General features: G+C 39.5%; 1 non-coding gene across 1 annotated transcript; it reads right to left on the minus strand.

Moving 5' to 3' along the window:
• Nucleotides 1-3034: 3034 nt before the first annotated feature.
• Nucleotides 3035-3141, minus strand: LOC142172216 (small nucleolar RNA R71). The gene has a single exon (XR_012701591.1). It is a non-coding gene; the product is annotated as a small nucleolar RNA R71 (small nucleolar RNA).
• Nucleotides 3142-5898: the final 2757 nt, after the last annotated feature.

A 5898-nucleotide genomic window follows, 5' to 3' on the forward strand; every position in this document is an offset into this window, starting at 1 on the left:
AAATTTGTTCATCAAAGTTAGAGCAGATATAGTATTGTAGCAAGATTGAAAATAGAATCTCTAATTTTTCTTTTTTTTATTTTTATAGAAATTGGAGTACTTGTATTATTTTTAATTTAAAATAGTCATTTTGTAGTGTTTGGATAAAGTAAAAAATAATTTTAAGTATTTATTTTTAAGCTAAAATGATAAAAATAAGTCAAAAGCTAAAATTACTAACTTATGATTTTTGTTTTAAAAGTCATTTAAAATAAACTCACCCCAACCGGACTCAAAGACGTCATATTACGTGACATTGAGATGAGCATTTTAATTACCAAGCTCAGCTAATGTATTGTCCGAAAGCAGTCTAGATTGTTACTTTTGGAAAAACAATTCCTACCATCATTTTTTACTAGAATTGGAAATCTTTGGTTAATAATATAGGAGATATACATTGTTTGACTATAATTTATGGTTGCTTGTTTCATACGCAATGATTCATTACTTACTTTTCATTTTTACGCCTTTCAAAACCTCAAAATCGCAATCCAGTTAGAATGAAATTGCGTTTTATCGTTGCCAATAATTTTTCGATAATAAGAGCATGGACCACTTATAAGTTATAACCGACTAACTTGGAAATTGCCTTTACCCTTTCAAACCAGAGATTTGACAAGAGAATTGCCAATTTAATTTTCAAGATAGATTTTAGTTTTGTGTTTTCTCCACATGAAAGACTTAGATTCTTTTGTAGAAATATAGGTAGAAATTATTTTCTTGCTTTGGTAATAGAGAGCTACCATTTGTATTTTGGACAATGTCAAACGGAAAAGAGGTCTACCTCTCTTGTAGGATAAAAATGGTGTGTTAATATCCCGAAGAATGCTAAGCATTTATGGTTATATTCCTCATAATTTAACACTCTTAAACTATGTGCTCATACCAGTATTTTAAAAAGTATTTTCTAGGCGAGTCATAGGGCGAGGCGCACCAAAAATGTCCTGAGGTGATGGTGTGGGGTGATGTGTGGCTATAATTCCATAGTTTAGCACATTATTCGCCTTACATTTTATATGATTTAATGATAAATTATACTTTATTTGCGCGTAACGGAGTCTATTTTATGTGTAGGTGAATTGGAGATAAAAGTAGAGCAAAAGGAATAATTAAAGTCTAAAACGTGCTCGAAAATAGTTGAAAAGAAGAAAGAAAGAAGTGAGCAACCGACAAATAAAAAGCTGGCGAAGTCAGGCCTTAGATCAGGCTGGGCGAGCCCTTTAGCTCGCGTGGGAGTTGGCGGAGCCAGGCTCGGGGCAAGCTCAAGCAAGCGTTATACCTCGCGACATCAGGCCTGGAGCGAGCTTAAGCTGGTGTTATGCCTCGCGAGGCCAGGTCTGAGGCACGCACATTCCGAGCTTTAAAGACTTATTTCGTCTCCTGGTTTGACTAGGACTTGGCCTACGTGTTTAGGACTCTTGGCAACCAGAGGCAAGGAAAGCTCGTGGAACAAGCGTTAGAAGCTACACTCATCGATTTCTACATCCTTTTATCCTTACTTTGTAATTTAATTATGCAAAATATTTTGGATATTGTTACTATGAGTATGAGTAGCTAAACTCCTAATATAAGGTTTTGATGGAACCTATTGAATGATGATTTTCTTGTTACGTTAATATAGATTTGCCGTAGTATTTTCTCTATTTGTTTAACTATAATATTATTGTGGTTGATTGAAGGGCCCTCAATTGGTTGTGCCTATTTAGTATGTATTACTCGGGAGAGAGTGCATATTTAGGTAGTTGTCGAACAACATCACTCCTAATGTATATGAAGGATCAATACAAAGGGTTTAAAGGTGGGATTAGGGATAACGAAATCTTGGTGTGATCCAAGTGAGCCGTACTTAATGCCAGCTAGCGTAATTCGGGAGAATATGTATAGTAAATTGTGATAATTAATCGGGAGAGAGTTACGACAGTCAGAGTGCTCGTGATCTATAGAGAAGACTTAGGCAAATTTATAGAAAATATAGCGGAAAAGATTCCGACAATAGGAAAAATCAGAACCTTAGATCATTCCAATTATTGTCTACAACCCGTTAGTAGTTAGTTATTAATTGTGGCATTTTCATTACGTAATATTTAGTTAGTAAACATCCAAATTGTTACTTAAATATTTCTAAAGATTGGTTATGTGAGTTCGTGCGAGTCTAGTAGCTGTGTTTGATAGGTTAATTCCCTGTGGGATTCGACTCCAGATCGATTAGCCGGAATATATTTGCAACGACCGCTTAGTCCTTTTTATAAGGCATAGTTGAGCGTGATCAAATTTTGGCGCCATTACCGGGGAGTTAACGGTGTTATTAATTGCAGCTACAAGAAGTGCTAGAATTCTTAGTGTAGTCAATTTTCTCCATTTTAAACCAAATACATTGAAATTTTAACATTTGTAGTCATGGGTGTTACAGGTGCATGCCTAGGGACTCCTCGAGAACTGGTGAATTGCTCGAAGCATTATCAGATCCTGAGAAAGTTTTCAATACACTAAATCGTGCAAACAAGAAAGGCAAACATCAACAAAACTCGACAGACCAAATCGAACCAGACATGGATGACGGAATAGAAAATCCGATCAACAACAGAAACAATGCGAATGAACCAAGGGTTTGGTGCCTCTTGTACCAAAAGCAACATTATATGATTGGGCACAACCCACCGCCGACAATCTGGCAACCGCAATTGTAGTCCCTCAGATACAAGCGAAATAATTTCAAATCACAAACAACATGCTACATTTGTTGCAGAATAAGGGACTGTTCTTAGGGTCATACATTGAAGATCCTCAGCAACATCTGAAGAATTTCCTGTCGATATGTGTCACGCAAAGGCAACCTAATGTGACACCGGAAGCAATAAAGTTGTTGTTGTTTCCATTCTCGGTGACAGGAGAAGCTCAGACTTGGCTTAATTTACTCCCCATAAATTCTATCACTACTTGGGAAGAATTAGTCAAGCAATTTTTGAACAAGTTCTACCCACCTAATAAAACTGCCAAACAAATTAATGATATATTGAGCTTCAGGCAGAGACCGGCAGAATCATTACAAGAAACGTGGGAGAGGTTCAAGGGTATGCTGGTTAAGTGTCGACATCATGGCATTCCAGATCAGATGTTGGGGCAGAGGTTCTATATGGGACTGGCAAACGGCTTAAAGGCCAATGCTGATGCTTCAGCAGGTGGAACATTTTTTTAGCAAAACATTCAGAGAATGCAGGATGGATGACAAGAGACTCTATGATCACTCATGTAGTTCACTCAGTGACTTTGGACCCAAACAACTCCATAGCTGAAAATATGGCCACTCTAATGACGCAAATGAGTATACTCACCAAAAAGATCGATGAATCGGGCCAAAAGCAACATGTACACATAGTTGACGCAACTAATGGGGACTTATGTACACCATACATTAACCATCTTTATGTATGCTCGTGGAGTGCAGAAGGTGACAACCAGCACTATCAGGAAGATATGAACTATGTAGCCAACTATGGGGGACAAAGACAAGGTGATCAGAATTGGGGACAATAGAATCAACAATATAGACCAGCACAACAACAATACAATAACAGCAACAATTCTGGAGCTATGCGACCACAGGGTCAAGTGGTGCCTTACCAAAGGCAACATGGTTACAACCAGTAAAATCAACAGCTGGCTTATCAACAACCTCAACAATAACAGATTGTGAGACAAGATGATGGGTTTGCTGAACTCAAGGGAATGCTGGACAACAATAACAGAATGCTGCAACAACTGATTGGGTCCACTGTAAAAATGCAAGAGAGAGTGGACTCACATGAATCAGCGATAAAAGGTATTGAGATTCAATTAGGACAGATTTCTATGGCTCTAAACAATCGTCCCCAAGGGACGTTACCTGCATACACACAAGTCAATCCAAAAGATCAGGGGCCGAAACAGCTTATGGAAGTGAGTCTAGGAAATAGTAGTGACCTAGATTTGGAGCAAGAGATTGCTCGTGAAAGCCGACCTACTGTAACACTTATGTCAGTATCCACTGAGATAGATGATTTAACAGGGTTAACTGAGGTCACGGTACAACATGCACAAGAGAGCACAAACAAAGAAAAAGAGGTTGCGAAGGAGATTGAGCTAGCACAAGAAACGACAGTAGAAGCAGTGCCTGAGCAAGATAAAACTCAAATCACACGAAAGAAGCGACCTCCAGCACCATTCCCGCAGAGATTGGCCAAATATCAGAAGGACGAGCAATATAAGAAATTCATGGAGATGTTGAAACAAATACAGGTGAACATTCCACTGATTGATGCGTTGCGGGAGATGTTTGGGTATGCCAAAATGATATAAGATTTAATGTCTCGCAAATTTGACTTCCAATACTTGTCCACTGTTACATTGACACAGACTTGTAGTGCAGTCGTGATGAGACTCATAACTGAGAAGTTGTCAGACCCAGGGAGTTTCACAATCCCATGCACGATAGGCAACTATTCTTTTGCTAAAGCATTGTGTGATTTGGGGGCAAGCATAAACTTGATGCCCTTGGCTATCTACAAAAGGTTAGGCATTGGAAGAGCTAGACCCGCATCCATATTACTACAGTTAGCCGACCGGACAGTGAAGAGGCCCTCTGGTATCCTTGATTATGTATTAGTACAGGTTGGGAAGTTCCCAGCAGATTTTGTCATTCTAGACTGCCGGGTTGACGAGGAGATTCCCATAATTTTGGGAAGACAATTCGTGGCCACTGGGAGTGATCTAATTGACTGTGAATCTGGAGAGCTCAAAATGAGACTAAATGAAAAAGAAATAACATTCAACGTGCAGAAATCTATGCGGCGACCAAGTGAATTTGCTAACTGCTCTCTAATAGAAGCCGTGGATGTAATTATGGAGAAGGAAGATGAGACCTTGAACGCTAAAGACCCTCTAACAGCCTGTCTCATGAACTTAGATGAAGTAAATGGAGAGGATTTGGCGGAGTGGGTGCTGGCCCTTGACGGCCAAGGGTTTTGGAAAAGAGAGTTCAAATTTGAGCCTTTCCACTTAGAAGAAAGAAAAATTCCTCCAGCTAAGCCATCGATAGAAGAGCCACCAAAGTTAGAACTGAAGCCGCTACCACCTCACCTCAGGTATGCTTTCTTGGGACCTAACTCAACTTTACCTGTTATTATCTCATCTGGTTTGTTAGATGTGCAGAAAGAACAACTTTTGCAGGTATTGAGTGAGTGCAAAACTGCAATTGATTGGACCATTGCAGACATTAAGGGTATCAACCCGACCTTCTCTATACATAAGATTCTACTGGAAGATGGCCACAAACCTTCCAGAGAACATCAAAGAAGACGGAACCCCAATATGAAGGAAGTTATGAAAAATGAGGTAATAAAGTGGGTAGATGCGGGGGTCATTTTCCCCATCTCCGACAGCAACTGGATCAACCCAGTCCAATGTGTGCCTAAGAAAGGTGGGATGACTATAGTGCAAAACGAGAACAATGAGTTGATATCAACAAGAACAGTCACGGGAAGTCTCACTTTTGCTTTCTGGATGGATACTCGGGGTATAATCAAATCTTCACTGCCCTAGAAGATAGAGAGAGAAAACATCATTCACTTGTCCACATAGCGTCTACGCCTTCCGAAGGATGTTGTTCGGCCTATGCAATGCACCCGCCACATTTCAAAGGTGCATGATGACCATCTTCACTGATATAGTAGAGGACATCATTTGAGGTCTTTATGGATAATTTCTTGGTGGTGGGAGACTCATTCGATGATTGCCTAAGGAATTTGAAAAGAGTGCTGAAAAGATGTGTCGAGACTAATCTGGTGCTCGATTGGGAAAAGTGCCAATTCATGGTACATGAAG

The sequence above is a fragment of the Nicotiana tabacum genome, chromosome 17, assembly GCF_000715075.1.
Source record: "Nicotiana tabacum cultivar K326 chromosome 17, ASM71507v2, whole genome shotgun sequence".
Classification (NCBI taxonomy): Eukaryota; Viridiplantae; Streptophyta; class Magnoliopsida; order Solanales; family Solanaceae; genus Nicotiana; species Nicotiana tabacum.